Raw genomic sequence first — 24,249 nt, 5'->3', positions numbered from 1 at the left:
AGCTTCATTAAACTTCACACATCATGTTGCTGTTCAATAATAATTAGCTTATAGCAGTTAATAAAGTACTTATTCGCTCTTCATAAACCCATTTTTATATTCCAGATCTGTAAGTCTGAGGACATGTTAGCAAATTACTAATCTTATGTTGTAATCAGGAATGTTCATCTATGCAGAGTTGATATTTTATAATTTAATGGCACTTACTTTACAACCTGGAAACTTTTTTTTTTTTTTTTAAATGCTGCATGTACCTGAAAAGAAGAGAGGGAGTAACATTAACAAAACATTACAAAATGTGGTGAAACAGAACATTCCTGATTCTTCCTCCTTCCCAAAAGGGCTGCAAGTAATAAGCAGCTACAGGTGTAGGATGGCTCTCTGAAAAAGCCCAGAAACTGGTTGAGAATCTCCTATAGACCCATTGGTTGAGAAAATACACACGTGGAACAGGTAGGAAAAGATGAAACACACTCTCATCTTAAACCCCATCCCTGGCACAGCACCATACAATCCAGAAGGAATCTTCCCCAAATCCCACCTTTTTCCTGAGGATGAAGAAAAATTTAGACCACACATCCAATGCACCAACCTTTAACTATCGCCTCCCTAACACCTGTATTTCTGGGAGCTGACACTCATTAGTCCCCCTGGGACCACAGAGAATGAAGAACCTGCTTTATTTATTTGAGATTTTATTTATTCATTATTCAGAGAGAGAGAGAGAGAATGAGGAGGGGAGAAGAGGTAGACGGAGAGGGAGCCCTGGATTCCCCGCTGCTCCACAGCTGGAAGTAGAGCTGGATCCCAGGATCTGGAGATCATGACCTGAGCCAGACAGGCACACCCGAAGAGTCTTTTATCTTTTTTTTTTTTTTTTTTTTTTCTTCTCTTTTTTTTCTTTTCTTTTCTTTCTTTCTTTTTTCTTTTCCTTTTCTTTTCTTTCTTTTCCTTCATTTCCTTTCTTTTTTCTTTCTTTCCTATTTATTTTTAAAATATTTTATTTATTCATGAAAGACACAGAGAAAGGCAGAGACACGGGCAGAGGGAGCAGCAGGCTCCATGCAGGGAGCCCGACGTGGGACTCGATCCTGCGACGGCGGATCACGCCCTGAGCCAGGGGCAGGTGCTCCCCGGCGGAGCCACTCCCAGCCGCCGCCCCCGGGACTCGGCCCGGGTGAGCCCCTGCCCTCAGGCCCAGCTTCCGGCTTCCGGCTTCCGGCTTCCCCCTGGCAGGAGCCAGTCTGCGCAGCCACAGTCCGGGCTCTTGAGCCGCAGGGGAGCGTCAGGTTTGTGACCGCCCGCGCCTGTGGCCCCTGGCTGCCGCGGGGCTCTCTGGGAGCCGGGCCGCCCTCAGCGGGGGACACCTCGGGGACCCGGGCGACGCCGCCCCTGCAGCGCCTCGCGTCAGGCCTGGGAGCGGGGCCGCACGTGAGGAGGAAGACGCTTGCGGGCACTTCCGGCCTCGCTCCGCCTCCTTTTGGGGAAAGGAAACGCCAAACCCGTGCTTCTGCCCGGAAGGAGCGGGCCGCCCCTCGCGCGGCCTCCTGCGCGTCTGGGAACCCCCGGGCCCGCGTCTCCCGGCCCCTCCGGCCGCGGTGAACCGAGTGAACCAAGCCGCGGCGGCGACGGACTCTGCAGGCTCCCCTGCAATTACGCCACCTCCCACCGGCTCCCACCGGCTCCCTGAAAGGGGCTGGAGGCCACGGCTTCTGCCTCAGTTTTCCCAGCTGCTTCCTCCGAGGTGTGAGGTCTGGCTCCTAACTTGCGGGTCTCTGGCAGGTAATCCGAAATGGGCCGTGGGCCCCTCCTACAGCAGCCCCCGAGGCGCCGCCAGGCCGTCAGCTACCGCACTCCGCACCCCGTCAGAGGTCAGAGCGGAGGCCTGCCCTCTGCTTGTGTCCCCCCCCCTCCCCCCCACCCGTGTGTGGCGGCACAAGGGTAGGAAAGGGCACGCACGTCTGAACAGGAGTGCAGGCATTTACCACAGCTCCTTTCCCCAGTCAGTGCGGAGGGGGTGCGCACGGCAGCTCCCAGGTTCTCCTTGAGGAGAGAAGGAATTGGGCTGCACGCCTCGCCCCCCAACTTTTCCAGCTGCCACTGGAGGGCTGGCTTCTAGCTTGCCTGTCTCAAGGCCGAAAGGATCCGGCACACCCTCGATTCCTGGGGAGGAAGATGAGAAGTCCGTGAGGAGATGGATGCGTTATAATTAGCTGGACTGTAGTAATCATTTCACTGTGTGTATGTGTATCAAAACATCATGCTCTATGCATTATATATAGTTCTTACTTTAAAAAAAATTAAAAGGGGGTCGCCTGGGTGGCTCCGTGGTTGAGCGTCTGCCTTCAGCTCAGGGCCTGATGGAGTCCCACGTCGGGCTCCCTGCATGGAGCCTGCTGCTCCCTCTGCCTGTGTCTCTGCCTCTCTCTCTCTCTCTCTCATTAATAAATAAATAAAATCTTTTAAAAAATTAAACAAAAATTAAAAGGAAAACAAACATGTATACTCAGCCTTTTGGGACAACAGTGTTACCCATTATCTATTATGAATTGAACAATTTATAAATTATGTTGTTCAAACCTCCCCAAATTTCAGTTGTTTTACCTACATATCTATCAGTTTTCAGGATTTAGAATGTCCCTTATGATTTTAGATGTCTTTTAACTAAAAACCTTTTTCTATCATGAATCACACTGCGCTTGTCGATAAATGTCTTTTTACAGGAGAGTGGGGAAGACAGCATAGGTATATTTTTAAAATTTCTAATCCCACTCCGTTTTCAAAACTCTGCTGCTCACATATCTTAGGTAACACCTTTTATGCTATCCATAACTCACAAATCCTCACCAGTATTATTATTTTTTAAACTTTTTCCTTTCTTTTTTTAATTTATGATAGAGAGAGAGAGAGAGGCAGAGACACAGGCAGAGGGAGAAGCAGGCTCCATGCACCGGGAGCCCGATGTGGGATTCGATCCCGGGTCTCCAGGATCGCACCCTGGGCCAAAGGCAGGCGCCAAACCGCTGCGCCACCCAGGGATCCCCTCATCAGTATTATTAAAGTCCTCAATTCCAAAATTGACTTCTAGGACTTATAAGAGGATGCTCCCTTATTGGCAGATTTTGCTTATTGATATTGAGAAGAGCAAGACACATTTCACTGTAGTGTATGACTTATGTGTATGGCTGATTTTTAAAGCATATCCTCATAAAATATACATAAAATTTAATGTTGATTTAATATTTTATAAGCCCAACAATTTATTTTAGGTTAATCTTAAGTATCTATCATGAGATTGCACTTGATTCTTCTAATTTTCAAATCAATTATATATTTTAATCAGTCAATTTTACGGACTCATTCTTAATGATAAACACATGGAAGACTTAAAGTGCCTGTTGACAAAAAAAAAAAAAAGTGCCTGTTGACTTAAATCTAATACTTTCACTATGAGGATTATGCCATTGCTTTTTGAGGGACCGGAACCCTGAGGTTCATCATTCTTGGCATCCCAGCCTGGTATAAATGTGCATTGGACTAAATTCTAATCAGAAGGTTTCCTGAGGGATAACATATAGTGATTAAGTTATAACTTTTTCTAAGTTTGATGATTGCTTCTTTTCCCTGTAAGTGTACTCTAGTCATCTTGATTGGATTTGAGGATATTCCACATATTTACAAATTGTCCCTAAGGATGAGCTACTTCTAGGATGGCGCCTCTCAAATATTACCTCTTGATTTTTCTATCTTTTCTCCTCAGTGTGTAATTTTTTATTGAAATTAAAAGGACACATCTTTCAATCTCTTTCTCAAAATTCTCACTTGATTAATTTTAAGTCTTCTTCCTATCCTTAAGCCGCTGGAAGTAAATCATAACCATTCGAAATGTTTCTTGACCTATAACTAGACCTGACCTATTTTGATAACAGAAGTTCCACTAAACTAAATGCTTTTAATATGTATATTAATTTGGCTTATAATACTTTAAAATATATTGAATAAGAGTAAAAAACATTTTATAGATACATTTTCAGTTTTAAATGATAAAAATGATTTTCTTGTATCATATAATTTTCTCTTTTTTATCACATAATTTTCTATCCAAAATTCTATAATTCTGTGTTTGTGATTATATAATCATAGAGTCCTAAAATATGGCCATGTAAATCTTCAAGATCTCTTAATGTTTTATGCACACTAACTCATCTTATTCTCATACTGTTTTACAGATGAGGAAATGAGTCACAGTGAAACCAGATGACTTTCCTAGATCACAAAGCTAGTAAGAAGTGAACCAAAGACTTCAATCTGAGTAGCTTTGTTTGGAGTCCTGTGGACATTATTGGAACTTCTGGCGACATGTGATAAACAACAATAAATAAAACTACATATTACATACAAGAGAGTATGGGAAACTTGTCAAAGTGATATAAGAATCCAAAGAGAAAAAATATAACACTGGCTTGGAAATGGAATGACAACATATTAGTCTGGGGCAGTATTTTTAACAAGGTAAGTGTAAAGTAGAAATTTAATAGTTCCATTCTTTCTACTACTTATTAGCTTATTTTCTCTTTTTTTAACCCCAAACGTTTTCGGAGCTGTTTGTAAAAATGTCACAATCACTCTTATCATTACATTTTTTTTTTCTTGGAAGTTTTAGGTAATAATCAGGAAAACTAAAGAAACAGATATTTGAAAGAAAGGAAAATTATCATTAGTATTTGCAGGAGTAAGTATATTCTTTTTAAAAATTTTCAGTATAGTTAACATATAGTATTATATTAGTTCCAGGCATGCAATGCAATGATTCCACAAGTCTGTACATTACTCAGTGTTCATCATGCTAAGTGTACTCTTAATCCCCTTCACCTATTTCACATATCCCCTTTCCCCACCCTCTCTTCTGATAACCATCAATTAGTTCTTTATAGTTAGGAGTCTGTTGTTTTGTTTTTTTTTTGTTTTTTTTTTTTATTTTTGAATTGTCTCCTTTTTCTTTGCTCATTTGTTTCTTAAATTACACATATAAGTGAAATCATATGGCATTTGTCTTTGTCTTATTTTGCTTAGCATTATACACTTTCTATTCATCGATGTTGCACATTATAAGATTTCATTCTTTTTTATGGGTAGGTAACATTCAATTGTATGTGTATATGCCACATCATCTTTACCCATTCATCTGTTGATGGACACTTGGGTTGCTTTCATATTTGGCTATTGTAAATAATGCAATAAACATTGAGGTGCATATATCTTTTCAGATTAGTGTTTTCATATTCTTTGGGTAAATACCTAGTAGTGGAGTTACTGGATCATGTGTTAATACTAGTTTTTAATTTTTTGAGGAACCTCCATGCTGTTTTCCACAGTGGCTGCGCCACTTTGCATTCCTCCAGCAGTGCATGAGGGTTCCATTTTCTCCACATCCTTGCCAACACTTATTGTTTCTTGAGTTTTTGATTTTGGCCATTCTGACAAGTCTGAGGTTTTGATTTGCATTTCCCTGATGATGAGTGATGTTGAGCATCTTTTCATGTGTCTGTTCATCATCTGTATGTTTTCTTTGAAGAAGTATCTGTTCATGTCTTCTCATTTTTTAATTGGATGTGTGTGTGTATGTGTGTGTTGAAATGCATAAGTTCTTAGTATATTTTAGATTTAATCCTTCATTAGATATGTCATTTTCAAATATCTTCTCCCATTAAGTAAGTTGTTTTATAATTTTTTGGTTGTTGTTGTTTTTCTGTGCATAAGCTTTTTACTTTATGTAGTTGCAATAGTTTGATTTTTCTTTTGTTTCCCTGGCCTCAGACATATCTAGAAAAATGTCAGAGAAGTAACTGCCAGTGCTCTCTTTTAGGATTTTTATGGTTTCAGGTCCCACATTTGGGTCTTTAATCCATTTTGAGTTTATCTTTGTATATGGTTTGAGAAGGTGGTCCATTTTATTCTTTTGCATATAGCTGTCCAGTTTTCCCAATACTATTTGTTAAAGGACTGTCTCTTTCCATTGCATATTCTTGTCTTTTTTGTCAAAGATTAATTGATCACATAATTTGGGTTTAATATCTCCCAAGAAGTTCAAAGAAAACATTGTTGGAATTCAAAAATTCATCTCATTTGAAAATATAATATGAATAGTTTCATATGGCAATGTAAAATATAAAATGCCTGATAATGTATGAAATATACAGAACTTAAAAATGTGCATTATAAGTGTCACAAATAAGTGACAAATAAGTGGATTATATACCTAATAATAGGTGGTATTATTTCTATTAATTTATTGAGCACATATTTATTTATTTAACTTTAAAGATTTTATTTATTCATGAGAGACACAGAGAGAGACAGAGACATAGGTAGAGGGAGCAGCAGACTCCCTGTGGGGAACGTGATGTAGGATTTGATCCCAGCACCCTGGGATCACGACCTGAGCCAAAGGCAGGTGTTCAACCACTGAGCCACCCAGGCATCCCATTGAGCACATATTTATTGAGTAATCAGTATATGGCAAGTACTCCCTGGATAAAATGTGGGAGCCAAACATTGCCTTTATAGAACTTACTATTGAGTGGCAGAAGGATTAGTCACATGGCCTATAAAGTTATTATATAATAGAAGACTGTAGCCTAGAAATGAATTCATGGAAATTACCCTAAGAAAGAGACAATATACATAAAATCTAAAATAAATTGAAGAGGATCCTAGCTGCAGAGAGTGGGAGTGCATAGCCCCTTCGAGGCAGAAGGAATCTTTGTTTAAGACCCTGGTGGGAACAGAAAGAGCAGTATTAGGGAAAAAAAAAAACCTGTGGAGTTAAAGTACAGTGAGTGAAAAGAAGTACACTGAAAAGTCAAACTCTGTTAGTGGGTACATATCAGATATTAGTCCTGCTCATATATGTTAAAGATGTGTTCTTAAGAGTAAAAGGAGACCATGGTCACATTTCAAGTGAGAAGAAAGAGTGATCCTATTTGTGTTTTATAAATATCCCCCTGGCTTCAGTGAGAGAACAAATTAAAAAGGGGATAAGAATTCCCAGAAAGACAGGGAAGCACAGAGGATGAAGACAAGGAAGACACCAAGGTTTCTGATGGGAGTAGTGTCAGTTAGTGACATAGAAATATTGAAAGAACTGGGGTGGCTGGGTGACTCAATCAGTTGAGTGTCTGACTCTTGGTTTCAAGTCAGGTGGTGATCTCAGGGTTGTGAGATTCAGCTCTTCATTGAGCTTTTGTCTCAATGGGGAGTCTGCTTGAGATTCTCTCTCTTTTGCCCTCTGCCCCTCCCCCAGTGCGCGCACGCTCTCTCTCTCTCTCTCTCTCTCTCTCTCTCATATAAATAAATAGTACTTTTCTTTTTTAATATTGAAAGAACAAAAGGTTTGGGGAAATCAGAAAATAGAAAAAGGAATTAAAAAAACAACACAGAACAACCAAACATCTGTGTATCTCTGTCCCATTTCTCTCCCTTCATCAGAATTTACTGTGTAAAAAAGAATTTCATATAATGAGAGAGAATTATTCAATGAATAGGGATGGGACAAAAACTATGGGAAACAATTCAATTATAACAATTTCAAAACATTTAACAAAATTCAAATACATATTTTTTTTTCTTAAGATTTTATTTATTTATTCATGAGAGACGCAGAGAGAGAGAGTGAGAGGCAGAAACATAGGCAGAGGGAGAAGCAGGCTCCATTCCATGCAGTGAGCCTGATGTGGGACTCAATCCTGGGTCTCCAGGACCACACCCTGGGCTGAAGGCAGCACTAAACCACTGAGCCACCTGGGGTGCCCATCAAATATATTGTTTTAAAATCATGTTTAAAAAATTTAAATTTGGGGTACTTGAGTGGCTCAGTAGTTAAGCGTCTGCTTTTGGTTCAGGTCATGATCCCAGGTTCTTGGGATGGAGCCTGCTTCTCCCTCTGCCTATGTCTCTGCCTCTCTCTTTGTGTCTCTCATGAATAAATAAAATCTTAAAGCTTTTAAAAATATTTAATTAGAAAATTATCCAAGTAAAATATAAACTAAATATTCTTATATTAGGGAATATTCTGGTTATTAAACTAATGATCTTGACTTCAAACTGACCCTTTTGTACCCCTTTGAAGTGAGGCTAGAGTTTTGCAAAAACACTTTTCTCCTTTGATTGATGGTTTCTATTAGATTCTATCAGTAGAAGTAAATAGAGGAAGGCTGTAGGAAGAAGGACCTGGTATTTCTGTTTGCTTCCTGCTTCTGTTGATTCACCACAGCACTTCTTCATCCTTAGAGCAATAGAGAACTGATTTCCTATGTTGGCAGCTAATTCTACTATTTAGTCCTTTAATGCTGTGGGAAAGTACAATATTTTTCTGAGGCATCTCCTAGGTAGCCCAATTTAGCATCACTCCTTCCTCAGAGATCTGAGTTCCAGATTACAGGACTCTTCCTCCATGTTTCCAAATGCTAACTATTCCAACCTTACCTCTTTGTTCCCCAGCCATGAAAGTGGTAATTGCTTCCTTCTGTGATACTTTAGTGTCTCCTCATTGTGTTTCTAGTTCTCTGAGACATGGTTTATAATTCTTTATACCAAAAACTCCGTGAAACTGTCTGATGAAATTTTTTTTTTTTAATTTTTATTTATTTATGATAGTCACAGAGAGAGAGAGACACAGGCAGAGGGAGAAGCGGGCTCCATGCATCGGGAGCCCGACATGGGATTCGATCCCGGGTCTCCAGGATCGCGCCCTGGGCCAAAGGCAGGCGCCAAACCACTGCGCCACCCAGGAAATTTTTGTATCTGGACTAGACTGGCTGATACAGAACTGCTATTTAACTATGACATCCATTAAAGAAACCTTAAAAGAAAAGATTTACAGATTTGTTAATATTAGAAAACCTACCAATATTCTATGGGAACCTACTACTTTTTAAGTACTTCCTTAAGTGCTAGAAACACAGGAGTAAAGACAAACTAACTTCTTGACCTTAAGGAGCTTACTTGATAGTGAGGGTTAGATGTGAGATAAGAGTTAAACATGTAAGCAAGATAAGTTCAAGTGTTGCTAAGTGCTTTGTTAAAGATAAAATATGAATGCTTTGCTAGAATTATAATATCTAGGGAAGGGAGTGGAACAGATATTTGATGAGATATATACCAAGAAAGCCATAAAGAGATTCATGAAGGAAGAGCTTCCTAAACATGTAGTTCTGAGAGGAACATGAGCTGGCATTGTTTTTATTTTTGAAAGAAAGGGAAAAATGTGTTTGTTCCTGCAAGAAAATAAATGAATAAATAAAAGGAGGAGAGTAGAAAGAAATGAAATTATATAATAAAATTGATTAAATAATTAATTAATTTGATAAAATTAGCAACATTTCTCTATCATATGAAGACAAAATGGGTAAACATACACTCAACATTCAAAAACAAGTTTATATTTTCAAAGCTATTCTTTATGTAATTGAAAGACTTGATATAAGTTCAACTTAACTCAATTGATATTGTCTCATATTAAGAATTTTGAAAATTTTCTTCTTCTTTATAGCATTTTTCTATGAATGATTGTTTAATGGATATTAATACATCAAATTGCAGAAACATAATGATTATGAAGCTTTAAGACCAAAAAAGCTGGGGCTCCCTGGGTGGCTCAGCAGTTTAGCACCTGCCTTCAGCCCAGGGTGTGATCCTGGAGTCCTGGATCAAGTCCCGCGGTGGACTCCCTGCTTGGAGCCTGCTTCTCCCTCTGCCTGTGTCTCTGCCTTTCTCTCTCTCTCTGTGTCTCATGAATAAATAAAAAAAGTCTTTAAAAAAAAAAAAAAGACCTAGAAAGCTTTCAAATATACTACCTCATCCATTTATGTATGACATAAAGAATAACTGAATGAAGAAGCATTTTCCTAATGGTTTTCTCATTATTTCTTAAAATTATATGACTTCCTTTAACCACTCTTTCTCATGAAGCAAATTCATATTGAATTCCTACTGTATGCCTTATACTCTTACATGTGCTGATGATTTTCTTGCCTCCATAAGGCATAAATACCATCAATATGTGAAAAAAAATAGTTAACTGACACTTTAATGTTTAAAGTCTTGCAAGGTTTTTTTTTTTGTTTTTTTTTTTTTTTTTAATCAATACTTATCCAAGGATTTGAAATCCCCTAGACAAGGTAATACAGAGTATTTCTCCTCTAATCCATCTGCACCTCCCTTTTTGAATTGATGTAATTTAATAGAAGAAGCACCTTGATTGAAGAAATCACTGTATTAACATACCTTTTGAGCAACATACTGTCATGCTCATACTGCAACTCTGAATTACATACCACGTGTGTCAATTTCAAACATCTCAGATGACAAGTGTTCTGATTTCTGGCCATTCTCTTCTACTTTCTTAATCTATGTCCTATTTTCTATTCTCATATACTAATTTAAAAATGTTTCAACCTAATAGTACCTCTAGTTTCTTAACCCTATGTTATTTGCAGGATGAGAGGTGTATCATTTTTCCTTTTTCAGTTTATAACCTGATCTAGCACTATAATCAATATGAATACAACCTCTAATATTTCTTTTTTTTCCCCTCCACCTTTCGTACTTATCTGACAAAATCTAAATTTCTGCAGTATATCCAGACTGCTGAATGTAAGGGCTAGAGAAGAAAATGAAATCTCACTCACTGGTCTGTCTTTGAATTGATGGCTACAAACCTCAAGTGAGCCTTCAGACCATCCATAAATCCTGTTGCATTTCTATCAGACATTTTCTCGTCGTCTCTCTAGATCCATTCTTTATACTTCTCAAAACTGTTCTTTTTCTTGGGAGATTGATCTATATGGGACCTCTAGGTTTGCAAAATTTCAGTCTTTACTGGGAGCAGGAGTGAGGGAGAATCATTTGCCTTATCTGTATTTGGATCACTTGAAATTATTGGAGTTTCTACTATCCCCTCCCCCCACTAACAAAAACTTAGACATAGGAGTACCCATGCTTCTCAGGGCCTTACACTAGTACCTTGATTCTTTTTACTTTCTAATTTCCTCCCTTTTTGGGCAAGGTTATCCGGTTTCCAGGGACTAGAAGTATTACACTTCTCAATTGCACGTCTAACACTATCCCTATAGCATACGATCTTTACATCTCACTCCTAAAAGCTAAGCTTGTAACTTCCTATCAAGATTTTTCTGATATTTTGCATTGTACCGTATCTCCATACAACATGTTGAGCTATATGAATGGGTGGAAACATTGGGAGAGCATGAAATATTAAAGAATATTGAGGAATAGGGTAACATTTCACTCAAAAATATATGAAACTAAAGTTTTCTAAATTAGCCCTGAAAACACATTAACACTAAATTGAAGAGGCTTTTTCAGCTAGTAATAAGTTCCATTTATGGAGGTATTAAGGTGAATTAGAACAATAATCTCTCTAGTATATTGTCCAGTAAATTAGTACATTATAAAGAGATTGAAGAAGGTAGCTTTCTAAAAAGGATGAATTTTATGGTTCACTCAAACTGTAGTTTTACACTTCTAGCTCTTCAAAGTCCTTTTCCTAAGATAATCTTTTTCCTTGATGCACTGCCATGTGACTATGACAAATTCAAGCATGCTCTGGATTGTTTTAGGTATCTAGTGTGTAAAAGAAGTGTAAAAGAATGATGATATTCTGGTAAACATTTTCCCAACCTCGGCAACCTCTTCTATTGTTTTTAGACCCCATATGACCTTGAAATTTTGGAAGATAATTGGTTAGGAGAAGAGTGTTAGGTGTCCTGTGGGTCTCAAGAAAGAGTTATTTCTTTTGTGGACAGATCTTAACCAATTATTTTACTTATATGCATTTGTGAAACTATTTTAGAAGGTACAGTAGATTACATGATGGAAATATAGAAGATATCACCTCAAGCTCCAATTATATGTATTTAAGGTATTAAAGATATATGTAATCATAAGATTAAGGCAGAAAAATACATACTTTAATTGAAGTCGACATGTCTGCCATGTGTCTACTTCACTAGGAACGCTCCTAGTGAAAAGTGATGTGATGAATAAAATTTTGAAAAATAGATGACATTAGAATTGAAAAGATTTGGGTAAAAATGGAAGTGAGGAAGGAGTGAAGAGTACTTACTGATTTTAAGAGGCTCTTTGTGATCATAGCATGGGATGAAATTAAGTTTTCAAAATCACTAGAGTCAGTTGTGTTAGGTGAAATTATGGTGATCCTAGCAGTACTCTAACAAGCAAATGAAGGTTTTCTTCTGGTTCCTTCCAATTCTTAGGAGCCTACAAGGCCAGTTTGTTCTATTTGTTTGAAAAACAGTGTTATCTTAAAACTACTGGTTGCCATTTGAATTTTGTTTTATTTTAAACCTTTAATTACATCAAAACCATGGAGTCCCACAAAGCAATTCCATATCTAGTTCTTCATGGAGAATATATTTTGTTTGCCATAGGTAACTATATATGTCTGCCTCTTTCCACAGTGAGTTCCTTGATAACCTAGGGTGACCATTTTTCTTGTTTAACCTCAAAAGTTCCCAGTATAAACCTGTTGTCCAGATTTAATTGTTATTAGTTATCCCTTTCACTCTCAGAATAAAAATGAATGATAAATCACATGGCCACTCAAAATATAGCACAACAGTATTGAAAATGTTTTGTTATATATGTCATGTTTATCTTTTTTTTTTTTTTTATTTATTTATGATAGTCACAGAGAGAGAGAAAGAGAGAGAGAGGCAGAGACATAGGCAGTGGGAGAAGCAGGCTCCATGCACCGGGAGCCCGATGTGAGATTCGATCCCGGGTCTCCAGGATCGCACCCTGGGCCAAAGGCAGGCGCCAAACCGCTGCGCCACCCAGGGATCCCCATGTTTATCTTTTTAAATTTACTTTAAAAGTATAATTATTAGGGCACCTGGGTGGGCCAGTTAAATGTCTGATTCTTGATTTCAGGTCATGATCTCAGGATCCTGGGATGGAGCCCTGCATTGGGATCCCCACTCAGTGGGGAATTTGCTTGCTTCCCATGCCCTCTATCTCTCTCCCTGCATCCTCTCTCTCTCCCTGTCAAATAAATAAATATATCTTTTAACAATGTAATTATTATACTATAATTAAGTAGTATTCACCCATAAAAGAGAATTAAATTTTTCTGTATGCTACAACATGATGGACCTTTAAAATATTATACTTAGTATAATAAGCCAGACAGAGGGCAATATTATATGACTGCATTTATATGAGGTACCTAGAAGAAGCACATTTATAGAAACAAAAAGTAGAATGGGAGGTTACTAAGGATGGGGGAAGAAAAAATAGAGTTATTGTTTAGTGAGTACAGAATTTTTGTTGAGGATGTTGAAAATTTTGGGTTACAGATTGTGGTGATAGTTATACAATATTGTGAATGTATTTAATGTCACTGGATTTTATAATTACAAATAGTTAAAATGATAAATATTATGCTATGTATGATTATGACAATAAAATAGACATGCACTAGCCTAAAACAATATTATATCAAGAACTGTTTGATAAGCTGAATTAGGTGAGCTGGCATGTTTTACTGTCCCAAATTTGGCTGGTTTGTAGATACTCTGGGGAACAAGATGAATGCACTGCAATAACTTTGATTCTGACTCTTTATTTATCCTTTTATTGTGTGTTTTTTTTTTTTTTTCCTCCTTCCCTAGTGCTTTTTCCCAGGAGTTACCCTGAGCTCATGAGGGAATATCTCGATTGTGGAATTTCAAACTGAATAGATATTACACTTATGGATGCTATACAATATCAACTATTCACCAGAGAGACTGATGATTAAAAAATCTTCCAAGGATATCTATGTAAATATTTATCTTGTATAACATATTTTATATATTTTATTTTAGATTTGGCATGTTGAGAGATAATTTTGTTCTTTGACATTAATTTTAATCCTATGGGGGTAGGGTGGTGGTGGAAATAGTTCACAAAGATTTCTTGGGCAGACAAAAATGTTGATAGTCAGACATAATAGGATTTGCAGCTATTTTAAGTCAAAATGAGTTCTTTAATTCTCATGTAGTGAAGGTAGAATTAATTCATTACTAACCTCACAACAAATTTCAAGGAAACTAGGTCTGCTGTAACTGTTAAATTGTGATAGAAATTAGGAAATGTTGAAATGGTCTCATCAAGAAACTGCATAATGTCATTTAGTGCATTAGCAGAGGCCCCCAAATCTTGTTCAAAAGTGTCTTTTTCTATCTTTATTTCACCATTGCGTGGCTCATTTGAAACAGCCAGCATGTCTGAAGCAGTTTATAACTGTGGCTAAAGAAACTATTCAGCACAGCTCGTTAACTAGCAATTTTACCTCAAGACCATCCTAAGTATTTGATTCCTCGTGGTTTATTCTTCTGAACAGAAAATAAATAAATAAATAGTGCATGCTATAAATATACTTCTTGAGTGTGGGTTGTTTCTTGATGAGTCAACTGATAATATTAATTCAGTTTGTTGGCTAACAACGATTGTGTTGTGCGTGTCTGTGCATGGATTGCTAGGGTAGCGACAAAATTCTTTAAACAACAGCAGTTTGAATGCTTAATGTTCTATCTTTGTTGTTAATTCCTTCCTCTTCCCCTGAAGTTTCATAAAGTGAAGACGGTCAAGTAATCTGGGTTCTAGTCCCTGTTGTATAGTTGGCTCGATATACCTGAGTAAACACCAAAACAATGCTGATTCTTAACAGAAGTGTTCATTCCAATTGGTTGCAATAAGGACTGCCTCATTCTCTCTCTCTCTCTCTCTCTCACACACACACACATACATTCCCCCTTCTCCCTTTATTCCCCATTTCCCTTCGCTCCACAAGCAATCAGATTAAATTTTATTTTTTGATGTTTATCGTAGTTGTCTTTATAGTTCTTTTTTTTTTTTTAAAGATTTTATTTATTTATTCATGAGAAACAGAGAGAGAAGCAGAGACATAGACAGTGGGAGAAGCAGGCTCTCTGCAGGGAGCCAGATGTGAGACTCAATCCTGGGACTCCGGGATCATGCCCTGAGACAAAGGCAGACACTCAACCACTGAGCCACCCAGGAGTCCCTGTCTTTATAGTTCTAAATAATATGTTTATATGACCATGGTTTGATTAATCTATTTTGACATGTCTGATGACCTTCTACAAAGAATAAGAGATTAATTTATCCTTACCCTCTAATCCTTCAATTTTTAACTTACTTTTTTATTATTAAATCATCCATTGGTTGATTTAATAGTATTTCTTGATACACCAAAATTCAATATTTATATTATTAGCCTTGTGTAAAAAGAAACTTCTGTCATTAGTTGTTTCTCTAATTTTCCTGTCTTTTAACCCGCCCAATTTGTTCTTCTATACCAGTCTTATATTTTCGTGTTAATAAAGCTGTATTTATTCATGAAGATATATATTTTCTATTCAATGTCTAAGAAATGAAAACTAATAATATTCAATATATTATTATTTTTTATTATTTTCTACCTTAAACTTTTGACTATGGGGAAACTTCCCATTCTTTGCTGTGTTGCTGTGGAGACTGGGGAAAGCCTGGTCTATAAGCTTTTGGGTTGAAGTGGAAATCTCAAAACCTAGTACTTCAGCTAGACACAACTCAAACTCTATAGCACAAGGTGAATCTTACTATACTTAGTAAGCTTCTTAGAAGCTTCTTTCTCTTTGATAGTTTTGTTAGCAGATAGAGTGAAGCCAGAGCCTACTATAACCAGGAAAGAAGCTCATTCTTCTATTTATATCCTCCTTTTACCAGTGATATGTTCAGTGGACACATTTTACCAGTGAGAAACTGAGAAGTTACCTAGACTTAGTGTTTTTAGCACTTATCTTGACATAAATTCTTCATTTAACCTATAGTTCCTAATAAGTCAAGCACACTAATTTGCCTATTTCCATCTACTCACATATTCACCACATTATAGAAAGATTACACATCATATCTGCTTTATTGTGCAATTAAATGTTATGAGTTTTTAACCGTACTTCCAGTTTTGGTACCTTCTTTTATCTATTCCCTTTAACATGATCCTTGAGCAACATGGGTTTGAACTATGCGGGTCCACTTATATGCAGATCTTTTCCAGTAAATAAAATATAGTACTGTAAATTTATTTTCTTTTCCTAGTGATTTTCTTAATAAAGTCTTTCCTATAGTTTAATTTACTGTAAGTATATAGTGTATAATACATAGAACATATAAAATTTGTGTTAATTGGCTATTTATGTTACCGGTAAGGCTTCCAGTGAAGAGTAAGCTATTAGTAGTGAAGTTTTTGGGGAATCGAAAGTTATATGTGGATTTTGCCCTTAACCCTCACAATGTTTAAGGATCAACTATATATTTCTTCATACACTTAAAAACATTCTATCTGTATTTCCTTGCATTTTTGATGGCCAGTATACAACCTGATATGTGCTCACATTGGTACTGAGATAATCACACTTAAGTATTTCACATGTATTGACTCATTTAATTATCACAACAACTCTATGAGGTTGGTCCAGTTATTGTTAATTTTACAAATGAAGAAACTGACACAGAGGTAAATGACTTGGCAAAGATCAGGAACTAATAATTGGTGCAGTAGACAGTGGGACACTAAAGTCAAGGCTGTCAATCAGTCCAGTATTCTGTCTCTCATATTCTTATAGTTGTCATGTTTGTTATGGAGAATTGGCTTCATTATTTAAGATGGTCTTCTCCCACTTTTCTGCTTTCTTATTCCACCTTAGAAAAATAAATGGAATTTAATTCTTGAACTTTTGAACAATTGAAAATGCTTTTACTTTATATTTGATAGCTTTCTAGTTTGGATTTTGTAGGTAGAATCAGTTTTCCTATAAAGAGTTAAATCATTGTTCCATCTTTCTCTAGCATCCAATATGATGATAAGGAATTTGAGGATCATTTTATTTTCATATATTTATAGGTTAAGCTGATTTTCTTCCCCCTCAAAGATTTTGTAGTTTCTATTTCTCTCTGATATTCTAAAATTTACAAGCCACATGTCCGAACAGAAGTGTTTTCATTTGTCTTGTTGAGCCCTAACCCTGAAAACATGCTTAATATTATTTTGTATATTTCATTACTTTTTCCTTCGTTGTTTCTGCTTAATTTTTACCATTTAAACTTTTATTCGATTTTTTGAGAACCATATTTTATTTTTCTAGAGTCATTTCTTGTTCTTGAATCTTTCATTATGACTCACTCTAGATTTATTCATTATAATTAATATCTTAAAGGTTTTGTTCCTTTTGGCTTAAGTTCTCTTTCTTCAACTGGATTCTTTGTATTATTAATTTTCCTCAGATGCCCAGTAGTTCTTATGAAAATGGTGAATTTATGACTAGAATTATGAAGGGAAGCTAGTATATATGACTTTGTGTTTTCACAGCAGGCCTTTTCTCAGTTCAGAGATTTACCTGGGTGAACTGAGTATGTGGGAAGGTCTTCTTGACTAGCAATACTCATTTTCAGGCTTAATGAGAAATAGATGAACATTTTGGGGTCCATACTAGTACAGAAATAAAAAAAAAATAGAATCACTTTTGGAATCTAATAGCATACTAGGTGCCCTACTCCTTCTCAGACTTACTGCTTTTTTAGACTAGAGAGTAGAAATATCCCTGTACACAGGGAAGGATATAGAGCAACATGACAGCTTGCCATGTTGTAATACGGGAGGGGCAAATATGTAGGATATCCTCAGTTTTGTGAATGCATCTTTTAATTAACCTGATTATTTCTCACAGCCTCTTCTTACTCTTCTCAGTATTCACTAAGCTGGGAGACTTTCTGCCATTCTGCATGCTAATGAGTATGTTCTGGTCTGTGTCTTCCTCCACTCTTGCTCATTCCTTAAAAGAATTGATGATATGATAATGAAAGATAAAATATTGTCCTGCCATTATCAGAGCTACAATAGATTTTCATTTAAATGAGATTTGGGGAGGTTCTATACCAAAACATATGTGTTGTAAGTTTTCAGTATTGAATTGGAAGCTCTAAATAAGTTCTAATTGCCGATGTCTATTGGCTGGGGCAGTTTGAATTTCGTGTGAATATTACATTTTTAATGGTATTAGGCATTGAATTTACTTAAAAGCACAAGTGTCTCTTGGCTTTACCTAATTCCTACTTCTTTTTCCAACTCTACTTTTTACATTTTTCTCCTTCTTCATGGTAAAATTTCAATAAAAGGGTCTAATTTCACAGCCTCCAATATCTCCTCATTCTTACTTGAGAGGTTTTTTTTGTTTTGTTTTTGTTTTTGTTTTGTTTTGTTTTGTTTTTAGATTTTATTTATTTATTCATGAAAGAGACAGCCATAGGCAGAGGGAGAGGCAGGCTGCCTGTGAGGATCCTGATGCGCAGGACTCAATCCCAGGACCGCGGGATCACAACCTGAGCCAAAGGTAGACACTCAACCACTGAGCTACCCAGGTACCCCTATGTGAGAGGTCTTTAAGACTTTCTCCCCACACTCGGATCCCTGGGTGGCTCAGCAGTTTAGCGCCCACCTTAGGCCCAGGGCGTGGTCCTGGAGTCCCAGGATCGAGTCCCACATCGGGCTCCCTGCATGGAGCCTGCCTCTCCCTCTGCCGGTGTCTCTGCCTCTCTCATGAATAAATAAATGAAATCTTAAAAGACTTTCTCCTCACACTCTAGTGAGACTATTCCTTCTAAGGATGTAAAGACCTCCGTAATACTAAATCCAGTATTCATGGCACTTGTATTACTTGACTTACCATCAATATTTGGCCCCACAGATAATTGAGTTCTGTTCAGAACATATCTTTTCTACTTTTCTTGAGGTAACCTCCTAACTCAAAGGTAATTTCTTCTAGTTATCTAGAATAAGGAGGCTGAGTCCCTTTTTTTGTTTTTTTAAATTTCACTGCAGACATTTTTTTCAGCCTTACTTACTCTTTCCTCTTCTCCTTTAGCCCCGCATCTAAGCTAATTTTTAAGAAAACCTGGGTGCTCCCTCCTTTGGGAGCAGCAGATGGCAGATTTAAACCACACAAGTTCCTGGTTGTGCACAGGAATCCTCAATCTGACTCTACCCTGAAACATAATAAAAACTCCAAGCCACCCTCTCTTCTGTGCTCTCTCAAGCCATTTTGGATCAGTTTGGGAGGACTTCCCTGCTATCTCCATAAAGACTCTTGGGAGTAATAAACATTTTTGTATCTTCCTGGTACATGTGTGTTACCAGTTTCCACATTTGAGCAAAATTTCTCAACACTTTAACCTCTTAATAAGCATCAATGAAAGGACCTCTTTATTTTAATCCCAACTATATTATCTACATCAATTTCCAAATTTATTATGTACATCAGTCCCTCCGTTCAATTCCTAACATGTATATCAATTACATGATGGCTCTCCTTAGATGACTTATACACATCTCAAACCCAGTATTCAATACTGAGCTCCTAATCTCCCCCAACCTTTTCCTCCCACATTTTGTTTATTTAGTTTCTTGGCCCAAAATCTTGGAAAAATTCTTGACTTCTTTCCTTCATAAATATATATGCAAACCTTTTGTGCTATGCAGTCTAAATGTTCACAAAACCTTACCACCTTACACTGCTGATACTGCGGAGACTGTTATGCAAGGCAATACCATTTTCAAACTGTGATTAATGAAACAACCTGTGAACTGACATTTCTTCTTTAACCCTTACCCTACACTTTTCAGATTCTTCTAAACAGTAGAGGCCAAAGTGGTCTTATTAAAATTAGACCATGTCACTTCTCTGATCAGTCCCACTCAGTGGCTTCCTAGTTTACTAAGAGTGAAAAATAAATTCCTTTAAATTGGATACAGAAACCAATGTATAAAGTTGAGGGTCCACTTCTGGATTCTCTATTCTGGTCAACTAATAGTCGATAAAGGAGGAAAGACTATCCACTGGAAGAAAGACAGTCTCTTCAATAAATGGTGCTGGGAAAATTGGACAGCCACATGCAGAAGAATAAAACTAGACCACTCTCTTTCACCATACACAAAGATAAACTCAAAATGGATGAAAGTTCTAAATGTGAGACAAGATTCCATCAAAATCCTAGAGGAGAACACAGGCAACACCCTTTTTGAACTCGGCCACAGTAACTTCTTGCAAGATACATCCACGAAGGCAAAAGAGACAAAAGCAAAAATGAACTATTGGGACTTCATCAAGATAAGAAGCTTTTGCACAGCAAAGGATACAGTCAACAAAACTAAAAGACAACCTACAGAATGGGAGAAGATATTTGCAAATGACGTATTAGATAAAGGACTAGTTTCCAAGATCTATAGAGAACTTATTAAACTCAACAGCAAAGAAACAAACAATCCAATCATGAAATGGGCAAAAGACATGAAAGAGAAATCTCACAGAGGACATAGACATGGCCAACATGCACATGAGAAAATGCTCTGCATCACTTGCCATCAGGGAAATACAAATCAAAACCACAATGAGATACCACCTCACACCAGTGAGAATGGGGAAAATTAACAAGGCAGGAAACCACAAATGTTGGAGAGGATGCAGAGAAAAGGGAACCCTCTTACACTGTTGGTGGGAATGTGAACTGGTGCAGCCACTCTGGAAAACTGTGTGGAGGTTCCTCAAAGAGTTAAAAATAGACCTGCCCTATGACCCAGCAATTGCACTGCTGGTGATTTACCCCAAAGATGCAGATGCAATGAAACGCCGGGACACCTGCACCCCGATGTTTCTAGCAGCAATGTCCACAATAGCCAAACTGTGGAAGGAGCCTTGGTATTCATCGAAAGATGAATGGAAAAAGAAGATGTGGTTTATGTATACAATGGAATATTACTCAGCCATTAGAAATGACAAATACCCACCATTTGCTTCAACATGTATGGAACTGGAGGGTATTACGCTGAGTGAAATAAGTCAATCAGAGAAGGACAAACATTATATGGTCTCATTCATTTGGGGAATATAAATAATAGTGAAAGGGAATAGAAGGGAAGGGAGAAGAAATGTGTGGGAAATATCAGAAAGGGAGACAGAACATGAAGACTCCTAACTCTAGGAAATGAACTAGGGGTGGTGGAAGGGGAGGGAGGGTGGGGGTGAATGGGTGATGGGCACTGAGGGGGGCACTTGACGGGATGAGCACTGGGTGTTATTCTGTATGTTGGCAAATTGAACAATAAAAAATAAATTTATTTAAAAAATGTAATTTGATATCCATGATTCTCTGACTTTATCTCCTATTACGTCCTCCTTAATTTGTTCTACAGTAGCCACAGTGGCTACCTCTCCTCTCCTTAAATACAACAGATGTATTTCTCTCATACACTTTTGCATTTACTGTTTCCTGTGTCTGAAATGAAATTATTCTATGTAATTCATTGCCCGTCTCTCATGTGCTTTAAGTCATTACTGAGCTCTCACCTCTGGGAAGTCTCTTACCTCAATAGCATTCTCTGTCCTCTACATTTCTATACTGCCCTTATGAAATTAACAGCTAATATATTGTTTTATATTTTGTTGAAGTTAACTTATTTTCCACCACTAAAATATAAGCTTCATGACAACATGGATTTTTTTCTGTTTTGTTCGTTGCTAGAACAGTATTTAACACATAAATGGTGCTGATAATTATTTGTTGAAAAACTAATTAAACATAATTAGCTTGATGATAATTAAATAATTTTGTTAAAATTAATATTAAATAAATGATTAGTTTTATCTAAGATAGCATTGGTAAAGTATTTCTAGTTGAGTTTCTTTTTTTTTTAAGATTTCATTTATTTATTCATGAAGGACACAGAGAAAGAGGCAGAGACACAGATAGAGGGAGAAGCAGGCCACCTGCAGGGAGCCCAATGTGGAACTCCATCCAGAACTCCAGGATCACACTCTGAGCCAAAGACAGAGGCTCAACCACTGAGCCACAAAGGCGCCCCTCTAGCTGAATTTATTAATGTTCATTTTATAATTCAATCAGTATAATTATATCCTTTAACTTGCTTTCTCCATTTCTATAATGGATACCATAATAATGTGTTAACAGGCTTGATAATAAGAAGTAATCTGTATGATCTAACCCATGGTGAGGTATATAGGTTATTATGTTTTAGTCAAGTTCTGAAATAGCTGAATATATTAAATATTGGGCGTGTATATGTTTTATTTTTTTATTTTTTCCACCCTTTAAATATATTTCCTTAAGAGCAAAGATTAATAAGTGAACTAATAATTATTAGTTATCACCCACTGTAAATAACTCAATCTGATTCCCTGTCTCCTGGGTGCTGAGTAACGGACTAATTTGGGATAGATGATGATCAGGTTCTGAGACTGAGAAAGAAAACTTCACCATATAGATTGTAGAAGATATATAGAAGGTGGGATGAGTTAGTAGAACCAAGACCTAAGTGTGCAATTAAAGTCCAATAAACAAAATAGAGATGGCATAAAAAAGTGGCCAAAAGTAGACATTAAAGTGACTATATAGAGCAAGGATCATTAGAACCAGGTAAACAAAACACAGCAACCTGAGTTGGGGAGAGTTGATGAACCAGTATAATTGCCTGGGATAAACCTCATTACTTGTGGTTGAACTTTATATGTGGTATGGGATAGGACAAATAGATATTCTGACCTCAAAGAGATTGCAATATAATGAAAAAAGAGATCAAACTACGTAAAATATCAATGTGTAACAACAAGCATTTTTTTAAATTGAATTACACAAAATTTTAAGTCTTAATAGTTGCAATTAAAAGTGAAAGCACATAATGGATAAAACTTTCAAATTTAAGTGAATATAAGAAACAACTAGCTTCCCTTAAAACATTTTTAAGCATAGTACATATGAGTGTTTTAGACCATCTTTGTTCAATAATATGTCTGTTTTTAAATGGAACGAAAAGTCATAAAAAGAGTTACCTTTAACTATCTTCTTATATTATTAAGCTGTCTGTAGAAATAATTAATCCTTAGTAAGGGTTCTTCCTAGCAGGGAAAATTGTTACAAGGAGATTACTTAAATCTGACGATCTATCCAGATTTTGTTATTAATATTTTTATATTTAACTTGTACCATATAAAAAATAAATGATTTGTTCTACTTTTTAAAAAATTAAGTTTGATATTAATGGATTATGGAGTTAAAAAAATAAACTCTTGGAAAGAGACAATTAATTTACATTTTAATATGTCAGGCTGCTTCTATCCAAGGTGGCCAAACCTCTTTTGAAACAAACAAACAAAAAAAAAACAGGTTAAGTATATTAATGGTTGGACTGTTAAGCACATCACTTAATATTGTTCACTAACATTTATTGATTCTTGGAAGAGACTTGCTGGTAAAGCCTCATTCCTGTACTGCTAAGATTAGGTTTATCCTACATTAATGCTTTAGTTTGATCATTTAAATGTCTCTCAAGTTCAAGTTTTTACATTTTAATTTATTCTTGGCCTATGACAATGCAACTAGAACTTTAAGACTCTGCTCACTGGAATGATTTAGCCTTGATTTTAATAAGCCTAAGCAAATTGGCAGCTTTAAATAACACACAAAAAGCAGTATTTTTGAGGCTTTTTGTACATAACTACACATGATTATCAATGTTATGAACAATGGGATGTGATTGTTCATGGAAGAAGAAAATTTGCTTTTTTAAATTACAATGCATCTTTCTCTCCAAGTAAGAAACTTCACAATAGTTTTGAATTTTTTTTTTAATAGCCAGTGGGATGGGGAGTAGAGTATAGAATGAGTCAAATTAAAAGATGGCTAAATTTTTCTTATTTTAATGTCTCTGGGTTTGCTCATGAAAAGGAAAATTACCCAAATTTGCAAACCAGAGTATCAGAGGTTAAAGATGTATATAATTATTAAAAACTGTCTTCTTGGGGATCCCTAGGGTGGCTCAGCGGTGTAGTGCCTGCCTTCAGCCCAGGGTATGATGATCCGGGAGTCCCGGGATTGAGTCCCACACTGTGCTCCCTGCATGGAGCCTGCTTCTCCCTCTGCCTGTGTCTCTGCCACTTTCTCTCTCTCTGTGTCTCATGAATAAATAAATAAAAACTTAAAGAAAAATAAAATAAAAACTCTTCTTCATAGACTTTCTTTGTATTTCTGTAGTTTATTTTTATAAGCATGATGGTCTCATTTGATGTCAAGTGGCCACTTCAAGTGATCGTAAAA

General features: G+C 36.8%; 1 long non-coding RNA gene across 2 annotated transcripts in view; it reads left to right on the top strand.

Moving 5' to 3' along the window:
• Window positions 1–1,218: 1,218 nt before the first annotated feature.
• LOC140636631 (uncharacterized) overlaps window positions 1,219–24,249 on the top strand; it is a 41,089-nt gene continuing 18,058 nt past the window's right edge. The window contains exons 1-3 of one of the 2 annotated variants that reach the window (XR_012033857.1): window positions 1,219–1,782; window positions 4,230–4,512; window positions 13,713–13,862. This is a non-coding gene — a long non-coding RNA (uncharacterized lncRNA). Of the gene's footprint in view, window positions 1,783–4,229; window positions 4,513–13,712; window positions 14,462–24,249 lie in introns of those variants that run through there. The other variant, XR_012033856.1, reaches the window with a different exon arrangement.

Source organism: Canis lupus, chromosome 7, assembly GCF_048164855.1.
Source record: "Canis lupus baileyi chromosome 7, mCanLup2.hap1, whole genome shotgun sequence".
NCBI classification, from domain to species: Eukaryota; Metazoa; Chordata; class Mammalia; order Carnivora; family Canidae; genus Canis; species Canis lupus.
Note: the sequence above shows the minus strand (reverse complement) of the source record. Positions and strands in the feature narration are given on the sequence as shown.